The sequence below is a fragment of the Condylostylus longicornis genome, unplaced genomic scaffold (genome assembly GCF_029603195.1).
Source record: "Condylostylus longicornis isolate FDR11 unplaced genomic scaffold, ASM2960319v2 ptg000145l, whole genome shotgun sequence".
NCBI classification, from domain to species: Eukaryota; Metazoa; Arthropoda; class Insecta; order Diptera; family Dolichopodidae; genus Condylostylus; species Condylostylus longicornis.
Window position 1 is genome coordinate 439,545 of NW_026578113.1, and position 16,890 is coordinate 456,434.

At 23.2% G+C, this 16,890-nt stretch overlaps 1 protein-coding gene across 2 annotated transcripts in view; it reads right to left on the reverse strand.

Moving 5' to 3' along the window:
* LOC129615708 (protein kinase 4-like) overlaps positions 1-16,890 on the reverse strand; it is a 126,860-nt gene that overhangs the window by 86,038 nt on the left and 23,932 nt on the right. The gene's annotated exons all lie outside the window — the stretch shown is intronic.

The window sequence follows — 16,890 nt, forward strand, 5'->3', positions numbered from 1 at the left end:
TTTAAAATAAAAAAAAAGCCCCCGAAAAAAAAACTAAATTCGATTTTTTTTTTTATATATAAAAATTTTCTTCTATTTTTCTTCTCTTGTTTACGGAAATTTCTTCTACAATTTTATGATTTCTCGTTCCGGTTTCAAAATCATTTTAACATTTTAGTTATATTTTATTAACAAGGGTATTAGACATAGATTTATATAGGTTTATCATATACGTGAATATTCGTTATATGTGATTGTGATATATGTAAATATGTAAGGATCTACTTTTCATACCTATATGGGTATAAAAAGGTAAGAAATACGATAAATTAACGTAAATTGATTTGAATTTAATACCTTGATGAGATAATGTTTCTGTTTTGGAGAAATTGGGCGAATATTTTTTTTTTTGTTTTTTTTTTTTTGAAAAGGAAGCAGATTTGAAAAAAAGTTTCCTGTTTTAATTTTATTTTATGTTGCGATATTTTGTCTTTAAGAATAGAGGTTTAGAGGACAAATTTTTTTTATAGAAAAATTTAAACACATACATATACATATATTGAAAGCATATACTCACATATACTCGTAAATTTGTGTTATTTTAGTTCTTATATAAGAAATAAAAAGGAGATACTTATATTTTATTGATCTACTTTTAGAAATTTTGTACAAAGTAGGAAAATATATGAAATTCTTATGTAATATATTTTATTTTTTATATTGATTGTTTTAAGAATTGATTTTTTTTTAAATTAGATAAATATTTTCCATTTTAAAATATAAAAACGCAGCCATTTATTATAATTGAATTTTTGTTAAATCTTTTATTAAACTTACGCAATGTTATCAATTTCGAATTTAAAAAAAATATTAAAAGGTATAAAATGTTCACCAGGTACAACTAAAATTTTGACCTTCTAATTATTTCTACCAAAAAACTCCAACAATATTGTCAATTTTCTTAGCTCAATACAATCGAATTTTTTCTATTATAAATTTTTTACTATATATTTTAACCAATTGTATTACCTTTAACAGGGACGGTATTTCTGATCAATCGAAATCTACGTCAAACTACACAATATTAAGAGACATAATAATATTTTCAAAATAATATGTAGCCTTAAATTATCCCTATGGGATTTCGTAAACATCATTAAAGTCTGTCATGTATTACGATCGGTTAAATAATAGCGTCGATTACAATACGTTCAGTATTAGGCTGACTATACAATCAGCCAATCGTAATTATTCAATAATAATCGTAAATTATTCAATATTTGTAATAATTTTATTCTATATTATACATTTTATTGATATTTTCAATTTATTCAATAAAAAAAAAAAAAGACTTTAATGAATTAAATATGAATTTATATATTTGGGTACTTATTGATTTTAATAAAACAATTGAATCCTTTTTTATAAATTTTGACCTACGCATAGAATTATCAAAAAATCCTTTTTATATTAAAAATTAATCCTATTTTAAATTGTTAAATAAAAATAAATAGTTTGGAAAAAAAAATGAATTTTTTAATTTTTTTATTTTTTATTTAATTTTGATTTTCAATAATAATTGTGTATGTAGCTACTGGATATATAATTGAAAGGATAAAAAAAAATATGAAAATAACAACTTATTATTTATCAATTAATTATTGATTATACAAATTGTTTAACTATCTTTAAAATTAAATTAAAATATTTTTTATTTAAAATATATAAAAGAAAAATTTTTAAAATTAAAAAAAAAAATTAACTATTTAATATTTTGCTCATTTAAATGTGTTTTTAATTTAAATGTACTGAAAATTATTAAATATATAAATAATTTTAATCGAATGTAATACCATATATATAATTGATTGTTATCCTTTTAAAAATGACTATTTAAACAGTGTATATGTACACAAACAGTGTATACGAGCATGTACACATAGTAAACTATACGCATATATAGTGAATTTTTAAAGAATTCATTTGTCGGCCTAATTTTATTTAAATTGATCATATTAAGTAGAAACATTTTACTACCTTGTATATGCTCATATTATATATATTTTAATAGAAAAACTCCAATTAGTCATATATCCTGAAAATATATTGTGCAGTATAAGGAATAACAGTATTGAAGTTGTGACTGTATGAAATGAGAATTATTCTAAGGGCATAGCATATAGAATTTAAACAAAATGCTATAAAGAAAACGAGGCTCCAGAATGAAGCACGCTTCTCCGAGAAATAAAATATAACACCAAGAATTAAAGTATTATAGAAGAAATTATCCTCGACATTTTTCAATTCAGAATTCAGCTTAGAAAATAATAAAAGAAATATTGAATTTTATTTTCAAAAATTTAATTTTCGAAATATTATTTTATATTAAACAACTACACATATACCATGGATTTATACATTTCAACAAAATATTTACCAAAACAACCCAAAAAAATTCCATAAAATAAACCATTGTCCACCTTCCTTTTAAGCATATTATTTCATTTTATAAATGTTATTTGAACACCTACACTGATCCGAAATATTTTTTGTTTTTTGTCAAATAACATCAATAATAAAAAAAAAATACTCTAAATACAAAACCAAATACTCGTAATAAAATGTAATATTAAAATTCTATTACAAACTATAAGTATAGAATTTATTTTTTTTTTTTTTTTGTGTAAATATAGAGAGAAAAATTGTTAATCTAAAAAGCAAAGTAATATAAAATTCAATGATTACCAATGGCCTGTTATTGGTTTTATTTCATATATATTATATACAAATATATAACACTATATACTTTAATATTATATTTAATTATAAGTACAGATTACATTTATGTAAATGTTTGTACCTAATCTAAATCGATATGAAGTCGAAAAGAAAAATTTCAATTATTTTAAATTTGAAGGAAAAATAAAAAGGTTAGTTTGAATAAGTTCCTAATTGCTTGCCTTACTTATATGTCAAAAATTTCGAAATAAAATGTTAAAAATTTCGAAATTAAAAAATTAAAAATCATATAAGAAATGGAATAAAAACGCATACCTAAATTGATAGAACAGTAAAGATTTTTGATAACCGTGCCATTTTCAATGAAATTTAATTGAATTTACTTAATGTCCTAAACGCACTTGAAACTGCAAACAAAAATATAGCTTCTGGGTTATTAAATAAAACCGCTTAGAATGAAGCTGCAACAGCAAAATTGCAGCGACTCCAAAATTAGTTTATTTTCTAATTTTACAATTACTGTCTGTCATATTCTTCTTCTTCTCAGCATTACAGTCTTGGGCAGACCATTGCTTCTGCTACCAGCCTCTTCCAATCCACTCTCTCTCGGGCTAGCGTTCTCCAATTTCGACAATTTAGGATTTCTAAATCCTCCTCAACAGCATCTAGCCATCTCTTTCTAGGCCGACCACGCCTTCTATACCCAATCGGGTTGTTTTTGAATATTTTACTGGCTGCTCTTTCATCAGGCATTCTTATTACGTGCCCCAGCCACTGAATTCTTTGCGCCTTTATAAAACGAGTTACAGTTTGATTTTGAGCAAGTTGTTCGAGTTCTGCGTTATATCGTATACGAAAATTACCATCTTCCATCTGTACTGGACCATAAATTTTTCGCAGTATTTTTCGTTCGAATGAAGCAATTAAATTCAAATCCGAAACTTTCAAAGTCCAAACCTCGCATCCATATGTAAGAACCGGTCTTATCAATGTTCTGTACATTCGCAATTTTTGGCTTCGCGAAAGTAACCTGGAACAAAAAAGCTTAATGTGCGCATAGTAAGTTTTATTAGCAGCCTGTATACGTTCCTTAATTGCTACAGATGTATCTTTATTACTACAAAACGTCATTCCTAAATATTTGAACTCCTTTACAGCCTCGAAAACGTAATTGTCGATGGTAATATTTTGAATTTGTCGTGAGGATCGTGTACGCAACATATACTTTGTTTTCTCCGCATTTATTTTCAAACCATTTATTTTTGCTAAATTTTCTAGTTTTCTAAATGCTTCTCTCATGTAGTTTTCATTTTTCGCCATAATTACAATATCATCAGCATAGGCACAAATTTGAATAGATTTGTTAAATATTGTGCCACCAACATCTATTTGCTCAATTGTTGAATGCAATATTAGATTGAAAATAAGCGATGATAGAGCGTCTCCCTGCCTTACACCTGATTTTACTGCGAAAGGCTCACATAGCTCACCTTGTATTAAAACTTTAGCAAATGTATTGTTTAGTGTCATTTTTACCAGATTTACTAATTTCTTTGGAATTCCCATTTTTAGTAGCATACAATCGATCCTTGATCTGTCAACACTATCAAATGCCTGTTGAAAATCTATGAATAAAAAGTGAAGATCGATCGAATATTCATAACATTTTTCAAAAATTTGCCCCAAAATGAAACATTGATCCGTCGTAGATCTATTTTTTCGGTCTGTCATATTCTACTGATTTTGAAATTATCATTTATTTTTTTTTTAATATAAATGTATGTCGTTGTTTATTATTGGTGCAACCTTATTCTGTTTTATAAAGTTTTAAAGCTAAAATATTTTAGTAGTTATGAAATTTTGCAATTGTGAAATTTTACAGCTTTAAAATACTGCCCATTTGCATTTAGAGCATCGAATTAATATTCTCGACAAAATTTACTTTTCTTAACTCGTGACTATTATATAAGCACTCTTCGGTCATTGAATTTTATAAGTGTATGTATTTTTCAAGTACAGCTTTGATTTAATTTTAAATGTCATATTTAAGAAAGAATTTTTTTTTACCGAAATTAACCATAATTTCATGTAATTATAGAATTATGTTTATTTATACATAATGTATATACTCCAGACCGATTATATCCTTCATTTTTATAAATTCATTCAAACATTTTCATTTTTCTTCTTTCAATAAAATTCTCTGCTAATATTTTTTTGTTCCTTACTGTTCGTTGAAGGCAATACTTAATTCGTTGTACATGGGTTCTCAAAAAAAAAAAAAAAATTGAAACACAAAATTTTTAGCTATACACACAATATTATGTACATAATACGAGTACATATTACATACATATGTAGATAATTATTTGATTGGAATTAGAAAACATTGTATTTATTGGTTACATAAAATTATAAAATGACATAAAAGAGAACATTTTTGTTACACGTTCCAATTGTTGTATTTGAAAATTGAACAGGATATTTTTGCCAATTATTTAATAACAAAATAATAGTTATACATACATATAAGCAAAATGTATTATTATAATAATATAAAAAATAACATGTTAATCTAATGATTGCCAATGATGAAATTTTGGTTTGTTCAATGGGATTTTATTTTTAATGTTATATTTTATCTATGTTTCAGAAATATATTTTATATATTTATGAATGTATTGTATATTTAAATAATAATATTTAAAAATTTAATTGAATTTTTTTCAGAAAATTTAATAAATAATTCTAAATCTATCTTAATATTTATGATATTAAAATTATTTTCAATTAAAACTTTTTAAATTTATTCTCAAAACTATGTTAAAGCCTATATGAAAATTTACTTAATGGAAGCAATAAATTACTACATTAGGGGTTTGAGAATGAAATTCCAAAGTATGGACTCGAAGATTTTAAAGTGAAGTAAGTTTAAAGTTTTCGGTTCGGTATTTAATTATTTTTAACACATAAATTGAATTTAGAAAAATGGTTATTTTGTTTCATTTATTCGCATCATGAATTTTATATGCAATATTTAATTCGAAATTATACAAATTATTCCGATAAACCTGAATATTTAAAAAATTTAGAAAAGTTGTTTCAAAATCTGCATAAAGATAATCTAATTTCAAAAATACTTAGGTCTCTATACAAACAAGATTTTTCAATTGCAATTCAAATTCAATTTTTAATTACATTTGATTTAAAATATTCCATTAGCTAAATTTCTTTAATTTTTAAAACAATTTCTATATAGGTTCCTAATTTTGAATATTTTATGATGAGACACCTTATCCCTTTAAGAGAATATTTTTTTATAAACTTTAATATTCCGCCCATTCGTAAAAAATAAAAGAAAACTATAATTTTGCAAACGTCTATTACTCTTCTATTGTAAATTTAGAACATTAAAACGCATTATTCATATGGCATACCATACAAAAAATATACATGTATCGTATTGTATATATATATATATTATATACTAGTAACATTTTTTTCTTGAAAAAATTACTCTTCTTTTATAAGTAAATCATTTAAATACACAATTTGCATCTAAAACTCTTCCTAAAAAAATGATCAAATATTCCAAACAATTTTATTATCTTAAAAGGACCAAAATATTCATATGTCCTTTTTAATATAGTTTTAAATACAACATTAAAAATTGTATATATATATATATATATATATATATATATATATTAATACACATATGTAAAAGTAAAAGAAAATGATTAAATTCAAATAAAATGGTTAAATTTTTGGTCGATTAAACTTTACAACACAAATTATCCTTTAAATTTTATAGTATTGTCTTTTCGAAAAACAAAAAAAAAAATAAGGATTCTTTTATTTTCTGATATTTGAAAATTATGTATTTTCTTTTCATCTTGTTTGTTTTACCTTGCTATTTAAATTCTAAATTCAAGGTTTTATTAATATTTGCATTTTTTATATGAGATAGAGTAAGAGAGAGTGAGAGAGAGAGAGAGAGAGAGAGAGAGAAAAAGTATAAATATAATAAAATTTACCAGTATTACAGAAGTTTTATTATAATTTTCTGTTAAATATACTAGATACAATAAAAAAAATCTGATGTGGTCAGCACATAACCGACCGCAATGTGTATTGTCTAGTTAAGTTAAGTGTTACAGAATATTATAAGAATGTATGTTAAATACTTCTCTCCAATTTTTAGAACATTAGTAAGCTTATAGTTAACATACCCAGAAAAATGTAAATTTGGCTCTTAGTAGAGTTTCGCTTTTTACCAACCGAATTCCCTGAAATGCTGGTCAGTAAGTTTCGGTAACAACAAGAACTCGAATATCAAATTTCAAGAAATTCCATCAATTCGTTCCGTAGATATGGTTAAAAATGTGAAATCGGCCCGCAGATCAGTTTTCGAGCCCTGATCTTTCCAAAACAATTATATATTCATTGTTTTAATACGAAGAATTCAAATATTAAATTTCAATGAAATCGGTTGATTATTTCTCTTTATATACGCAAAAATGCATATTTGGCCCGTAGTAAACGTTCAGTTGCTGGTGCCTGATTTCTTCCAAAAGTTAGGAATTTTCGCGGACGGTCGAGCAAAGCTCATATATGAAGTTTCAAGTAAATCGGTTGAATATTTTCTTCAAAATGGTAAAAAATGTAAAATCGGCCCGCAAATCAGTTTTCGAACCCTGATCTTTCCAAAAAATTTATATGTTCATTATTTTAATACGAGGAATTCATATATTAAATTTCAATGAAATCGGTTGATTATTTCTCTTTATATACACAAAAATGTATATTTGGCCCGTAGTAAACGTCCAGTTGCCGATGCCTGATTTCTTCCAAAACATAGGAATTTTCCCGGCCGGTCAAGCGAAGCTTATGTATGAAATTTCAAGAAAATCGGTTGAATAGTTTCTTTAAAATGGTGAAAAATGTAAAACAGGCCCGCTAAAAAGTGCAGTTCCCGAGGCCTGATATATTCCAAAAGTTGATCGATCCGTGCCATGGTCGAAATAAACTTACATATAAATCATTTCATCAAAATCGGTTCAGTAGAACTTGAGATACACGCGTGCATACACAGACCGACAGACCGACAGACCGACGGACCGACAGGTTGCTAAAAATAGTTAACTTGCACTTCCCTACTATGGAGAAGTGCATTCCCACCGAAAACTCGATATGCAAAATTTGTTGCCATCACATAACCTACCTATTGTTTACACAATACGGTCGGTAAAAAAACCGGAGAATGAGCACTTAAGAGAAAAAAATTCAAAGCTTAGTTGAAAACCGTTCATCTCGCGAATAAATGAGAGATAAAATTGTATGCGGAAGCTAATAGTCCTACTTATACATTTTACAAAGGTACGGGCTACAAAGGGAAAAAATAGCTTTAAAAAAATATTGAAACAACATTAGCCCTTAAGAAAAAATTATTAAAACAACTGAGTCCTTAAAAAATAATTTAAAAAAAAAATTTAGTCTGTCTATAAAATCTTGAAAACTTTTATATGCGCTAATTAAAGGAGCTTTTGAATTAAAAATATAATTAAATTTTTACATTTATTAGAAATTATAGTAAAAATTTTAAAAGAATATGGTAACATTTTTTTTAATTGTGATCTCATATAAAGTTTTAGAAATTCTTTCAAAACTTAATAAATTGCTATTTTTCAAAGTTATATAACAAAAAAAAACTATGTGTATTAGGTTCTAGTATTATGAAATTTGATTGTTTTAAATTTATGTCCTTTTAAATGTATTTTCTCTTGCCATATACAGATTCTGTTTTAGTACACACAACAGTACGTTTTTATACATTATATGCATATTAAAGAAGCACAATCTCCAAGAAATTTCTTGTATTTTATTAAAGGATACTATTATGTATATAGAAATTTTATTGAAAATCTTTAAAATATATTTCTATTTTTCTTTTGTACACATAAAGCAGGCACATACTATTTTTCCGAATGTTATATGACCATTTTTTTAAACATCCATTTTTAATTAATACATTATTAGAGTGTATAGTTATAGCTAGAGACAACGTAAGTCATAATGACTTTATACTTAAGTATATACTTAAGTATTTTCTATATGATCCCATATAGACACGTTCTACGAATTCATCAGGGAATGTACATATACAAGAATTCTAAATAAAACCTTATGAAAGCTAAATTTATATAATTGTATAAAATAAAAACCAGAGAATTTAATAGAAATTCCTTAAAATATTTTCCAAAAAGATTCACAATAACTTGAATTTTCCAGCAATTTTTGGAATTATTCGAACCAGTGACCTACCGCTTGCTTATTACCGCTTTATTATTAATTGGTATTATGAGAATAACTTAATGAAATTTATTCATATACTACTGCAGAACGGGGATGGATAACATAATCACGTAGTATCTTAAAATTTCAATTCTAAAATATTTCAAAATAATTTGTTATTCTATTTAATTGAATAATTTCAATAGTATAAGAAAAACTTCTTTTACACAATTCAACGATAGAACCAATTAAGCAAGAAGATTCTGTTATAATGAACTTTCATCCTTAATCCGTATTGTTCACAAATGATGACTATAAATAAGTGTTTAATTTATGTAAATTATTTTTTTGAAAAATCTCAATTTAAAACTACTACTAAAACTAGGAAGCTATGAAAATTAATAGCTGATTTCAACTCCTCTCGTCAAGAAATTTTAAGAAAAGAAAAGCTATTATAAATGCAATACAGATCTAACATATAAATTGCTAGTAAGCATCAAAAATTAAATCGATTATTTCTATAAATATTGTTATTCATTAGAAATTTAAAAACAAAATGTGTTGCAAATATAATTATAAAAAACATTTTACACTAGTCCACCTATACACGCACATAGTTACTTATATTGTTCTTACAATCAGACAGAATTTTCTATGTATTTATTTTAAGAGATGTTAAGGGAAATAATGTCATTATAAAAAACTTAACAACGTAAAACGAGAAATTTTAAAAGATTGCCCCTAAAAGTTCACTATTTTTAAATAAATTCATAAAAAAACCACTTTAATAAAACAAGAGCCTAAGCTGCTATCCTACTTTTATTTTTCAGTTCAAATTTTTTCATTTAATGATAATAATTAAAAAAGAATTTTTTTTTTTTGAATTCTAGTGACAAAAATATTTGAACTAATTTTTATAATAACCTACCTTTATCATTACATATAATTATACATTTCTTTATTATTAAATATCATGCATCTATATAAACCCTAAATAATTCTCAAACCTACCCAAATAATATTTTTGTTGGTATATTACAATTTACAATATAAAATTTCATATTATACTGTCAATAACTTAAACAACTAATTTAATAAAAATTTAATAAATAGAAATTAAATCCTAACAACCTATAATCAATCAAAAAATTATATACTTGCAGAATGTATATACATATATAAAGAAAGTATGTTAGTATAAGTATATATCGAACCACTAATTTATTTGCAAATATTTACACATAAACTGTAAAGCAAACATTAATTTTATAAATATGAAAGTACATGTAGATAAATTGTAGACCCATTGTTTTAATACATATTAGAATTTTATGCCGTTCCTCACTTCTTAAAGGATGCAGGTTGTATGCGGGTACGTTTTTATTTTTCGTATTTAAATATTTTAACATCGCGTGTTTTTACCTACTTTATATATACATACATATACATAAAAAATTTTTGTATAGAACAAAAACACAAAATGTAGAATAAAATGTAAAACTTACACGTTTTCGGTTTTCTTTTACAAAAAAAAAAAAATAAAAACAATGAGAAATTTATTATTTACACATGTTCTTATATACCGGATGTTAAAATGTTGTAAAAAACTTAAAATATATGTTAAAAAACATAAAAATTATTTTACTTTTACTTTATATTTAATGAAGTTAATGTACATATGTATGTAAAAATAAAATAGTAAAAATGTAAAAAAAAAAACCAACCTTAGTAAAATAAGTAAATATAAGCTAGAGCTCAGCTGTACACGTATTTTTTTTTACGTACACATATACAAAATATGTATACATAGGGTAAGTAGTACAGTCATATTGTATGTATATTTGTCCATGAAATCAAATATTCTTGTCTCGAATAATTTGAATGTTAAATTAACACGCAAAGCCTTTTTTCCAATTTAACAATTTACAACATTAAAATAATACTTAGATTACTAAAAAAAAAATTCTCTATTGGCGACCACATTGCATACTGTAAGAAAGGTATTGTAATCATAACAAATTTCATATGTCAAATTTTTAAAAGCAAATTTCACAAGTTTCAAAAATGCTAAGAAACTATTTTTAGTAGCATATGTGTCTATCAAAACAAAGTAGGGAGCGTGATACAACGTCAAAATTTACTTTAAGTATTTTTTTTACAATTTACAGAATACGTTATCAGCTATTTAGCTAATATATTATACAAATTACACTATGATATATCGCCATCAAATAGCTAACATTTCAAAAATTATTCATGTAAGCGATTAATATGCTGACCACATTAATTTTTTAGAATGGCGCTAGTAAAATTTTCTTTAGAATATAAAAATAATTTTTAAAATATATATTTTAAGAAAAAAATGTATAAATATCGTATATATTTATATATATATCATATATATATATACTGATATATATAAGTATATATGGTAATATCGTATTTGTTTTACTATTTTTATTATAGAATTGATAAAGGAAAATGGTATTTTCCGTGTAAGTATATAAGAAAAAAGTGGGTATATTAAAAAATTTACTTTTACTTACTAAAAGTAATTAATGGAATATAGAAACGTCATATATGATGTCCGGAAAATAAAACAGCAAACAATAAAATTTTTATTTTCATAGGATTTTTTTTTATTTTAAAGAGTAAGTGTAACATTTTATTTTACAACTAATTTATTACCATTGAAAATATTAAAAGTAAAAGGATATTTTGAATTTATACCATATTACATTTAAAATACTATTGTATAAGTAAGTACTTAGTTTATTGTAAAATCGTAATCTTTGATCGTAAATAGTTTATAAATTCTCCTTTATATATATATATACTTAATTGAACAATCAAATTTTAATTTTTATTATCTTCAATATAAATTTAATAGATTCTTAAAATTTTTATTTAGTAATTTTTACGAATGAAAAAATTTATTGCCTATTAGGAAAACCCTCTTACGATTTAGAGCAAAAATAATAATTTGATGTATGTGAAATCTTTCTGGTCATTTTGTTGTTATATTTACACAATTTTGGAAAACAAAATTTAATTTGAAGGCTATATTTATAAAAAATAGTGAAGAATTATTTCTGTCTTTATAAATTTTATGATTTATACCGTAAATTTCAATATTTTGGGGATTTTGAGCAAGGTGTTTACTCTATTAGTCTCCTTTATAATGAAATGAATTTTATAGCCTCTTTTGTATCTAAATTAAATATGAAAATTTATTAATAGCAAATTCCCCAAATTAATCTCTAAAATTAATGTTTTTGGCTAACAAATCCGGTAATCAATAATTAAAGAAAAATTTTTTTAATAAGTATTAATTAAATGATTTAGGAAATATTCAATTGGGACGGTAATAATAATTAATAAGCTACTTTTATTTACATGAAAGTGATTCGGAAAATTGGTTCGGAAGATTGGGAAATTTCAAAAAAATTTCAAGAGAAAAATCCAATTCGACATTTTTAGAAAGAAAATTTTTTAATGTACATAAAATTTTATGTCATTTGAAAATTTTAGAAGAAAAATTTGGATTTATTTTCATATTGTTTTTAATTTTTTAGAAAAATAAATTTTGAAAATTTTTATTAATTTTTCATTTATATAAAAAAAATTCAATACATTTAATGAAATTTATGCATAAAAACGCAATTTCTAATCTAAATATTTCCGAAGTAGCTCATAACAAATAAAAATAACAGTATCATTCTTTTGGGCAACAGTATCACTATTTTATTTGGCATTAAGGCTTCATGTATAAAATTAATCAAAGAAGAACTAAATTGGGTTATACAACAATAATTATAATAAAAATAACTTCATCATCATCTTATAAATAATAAATAATTTTTCAATATTCTGTGGAAGTAATTTTTAAGAAAATGAGAATATTTTCAACTTATTTAATTAAATTTAAAAAAAATATGTAATTATTTGGATAAAAATTAATTTAATTCACCCAAATATTAAAATATTATAAAAATAATGACGTAGCAATAAAATTTTCAAAAAATTTTATTCTTTTCTCTCTATAAATGTATGTATATATATATACATATATTATTCAAGGTTGAATTATTTTACAATTACATGAAATGCTCCACTTATTTAATTCAAATATGTATAAAAGAAATTTTGATGGACAAAATCCTTACTATATATGTATTATAAATAAAATATATTTGAAAAAAAGAATCAGAGCAATTGAGGATTATAAATTGAATATGAGAAAAGAGTTTCAAATATAGAAAATCTATAATACATTAAATAGAGAAAATACAAAGTCGATAAATTAAATATGAAGTACATATACTCGTATCTAAACTATTTCACAAATAATATACATGTACTTTGTATGTAAATCGGACGAGATCATAAAGCAATAGAAGAAAAATAGGATATTTAAATTGATTTTTAATGTAGTATAGCAATGTAAATTAATAAAATAAATTCAAATCAAAAAATCATGAAATTAATCATAATATATAAGGTAGTATTATAACGCATAAATTTTTTTTTTTCACCCTACTTAATTCATGGAAGGAGCATAGGACTGGTACATGATATCGTAATTAATGAACTATGTTAATAAACTATGAACCAATTATGACAGTCCATAATAAGCTTTAATACAAAAATATAAATATATATTAATTCCAATTTAAATTATTAATACAGGAAACGAAAACTATATGTGATGCAATCGTTATAACAACAAGCAAGATGTAAATGTTATGAGCTTGTTAACAGCAAAAAAAAAAACAATTATTTTTTAAAATATTTATAAAATATTAATAATAATTTACATTCTAGTTCAGCCACTTGCCTATATATACATATATGTACATACAGTTGCAATACTTAAAATAAAATTCCATTTCAGTCAATTTTTCCAGTAATATTAAAGGAATAAATATTTCGACACATTACAAAGTTCAATTATCTGCTATGGTGTAAATGTAATTGAATCCGGAAGATCAAAATATTTTCGGTATATTTTTTTTCATAAATCAAAAATACAAAAAACATTTTTAAAAAACCAGATTATTGGTTTTTTTATATATCTCGTATATAAAATATTTATGTATAAACGCGAAGTAATAAAGTAGAAAACTAAATTACTTTAATAATAAATCATTTCCAGAAAACCTTAAAACACTTTTTCAATATTTTTTTGTTTTTCTGTTTTGTTCCATTTCTGCTCTATCTTTTCAAATATTACAAAAAAAAAAACAAAATGGAGGAAACTAATAACTGAAAATAAACCTTTTAATCTGTCAAGACATCGCCACCAAGTAATTATTCAATTTTACAGAGAAAAAGGCATATCATATAAAATAAAATGAGAAACAAAAGAAAAAATGGAAAATTTACAAAAGGAATAAAAAAAAAAATTTTGTTCTTTTTTTTCTTATTATTCTTATTTTCTTTCCCCTGCCTTTTTTTACCCCGTTCAAGGACGTTTTCAGTTTTTTTTTTTTATTTTTGCTTTCTTTCTTCCTTCCTCTATTTTGTTTATGTATACATACTTTAATAATAATAAAAAAATGTAATATATATGTATGTATGTATGTTAAAGAATAACAAATACCAATAAAAATGAATAAACTGTTTTGATGAACTAAGGATAATGTGTCTAATCATAAAAAAAAAAAAAATTTATATATATTTTCAAGTATATATGTATGTATATAGGCTGAAAAACTGAAAATCCATAAAAAATACAGTAAGAAAAAAAGTTTCTCGTTTCCAAATATAAAAATAATGCCTGACTTATATAATTAAAATTTATAGCCAAAAAATGACTTTTTACATTTTGTTAAAATATATTTAAGGTAATAATTTTTTTTTTTTTTGTTAATATTATATTGAGTAAACTAGACTATAAAAGTCATTAAATTCGAAAAGTAGTAAAGATATAGGAAAATAAATTATTATATGACATAGATATACGGTTGTTAAAAGCTTATGAAAGAAAATGTAAGACTAAGATATTGAAAAAAAAAAATTTGCAAGCAATTTAATAAGTGAAATTCAAATAAATATCATATTTATTGAATTATTTTTTAATATTGAATATATAGTATGATAATTTTATTCGAAGCAAAATAAATATCAGGAAATTTGCTGATTTCTATTACATACTTCAATTGATTAAAATTACAAAGTCAAAACATCAATCATTTTCTCTAATTTTTACTCAATTTTTTTTTTTAATTTTAATATTAATAAAATTTTAAGAAAAATTGGAAAATATTGTCAAATTTTAATCAGAAATATATTCCGTGGTCATGAGTAAAAAATGCGACTAAGTCAAATTTTGTAATTTTTCATTTTATTTTTGAATTTCATTCGATACAGTTTAATTTGTATTCTGTTAAAATTTTGTTGGTGTATTTCAATTATTTATAAATTTTTTTTTCAAAAAACAATGAATTTTAAATTGTAATTTAATTTGTTCATTTTTTTTAAAAAATTTGAGTTCTTAACTAATTATTCTAACAATAATTTAAACAACTTAATCTCATAATACTGCGAAATTACTAGTAAAAGCATAAGAAATTAGAAATTTTTTTTTCTACAAAAAAAAAATCTAAATTTTATATTTAATTTACTTGAAACAAGCTTTTTTTGATTTAGACAATATTATTCTTTAAAGTACTATTTCTATTTAAACTACCCTCGGTAATACTTGTATTATTTTTTATTCGTCGAGATTAATTTATTACTTGAAGTGTTTTCTAAAAAAAAAAAAAATCATTTTCAATAAAGATTTTGAAATATGGGTTGTTAAGGCCAAAAAAAAAATTTTTCAATTGTTCATACTATCTCTAATGAGACAATCTCTAAACAGTGTTGGGATATTAACCAACTTTTAATGCCAAATTTGGCATAATTTTAATTTTGCATTGAGTTTTTAAAATATTATGCTAAGTGCATTTTGCTAGTATCGAAAATCTTTGAAGAAAAAGTTCTTAAGGTTTCATACTTATAGAGAGCCTAACTTTTATTGTCTGATTGTATGTATAACGACTATTTTATTCAAAAATTTCCAAAGACTCGAATTTTGTATATATATTTATTATTTTTCATTTTGAATATTAAGACTAAAAAGACGGTTTCATTTATTTTACATTTCTGTATAGGTTATAAGTTAAACAGTAAAAAAAATTGCTGTTTTTTTTTTAACTAAACTCCTCTAAATTACTTAGTTTTTAAAATTTAACATAAAATGCTATTGTATTTTACTTAATCTAGCACAATTTACTCGACCAAACATCCCAACACTGTCTCTAAATTCTAAATAAGTAATATATTAAAAATTTATTAAGATGAATCAAAAGAATTTAAGAACAAAATATTTAAACAATTTTTTTTTTTTTTTTCAAATTTTAATATTAAAACACAAAAATCATACAGATTTTATTAAAAGCAAACAAACGATTTATTTATCATCATCATATGGTGCAGAGCACATACACACACACACATAAACTAATAGTATATGTATATGAATCTAATTAAATATTTCCGTTGCATGCTGATTTTTATTTTTTTACTATTTTTCTTTTTTTTTTATTATGCTCATAAGTATAAATATTAAAAATTTTAACAAAAAAAAAAAATTACTCGTCATTGTAACCATAGTTATTTAATTTCACTTCCCTAATACTTGTAACTTGTAACACACTACATACATACACACATATATAAGTACACTTCTTAAATAATTTTATGTGTACATTTACTTTTATAAAAAATAAAAAAAAAAAATTATCATCATCTGATTTTATTTCTTTTAATAGGCCAACAAAAATTATAGAATGCAAGTAAGTACAAACACATATACAAACATATTATTTGAAA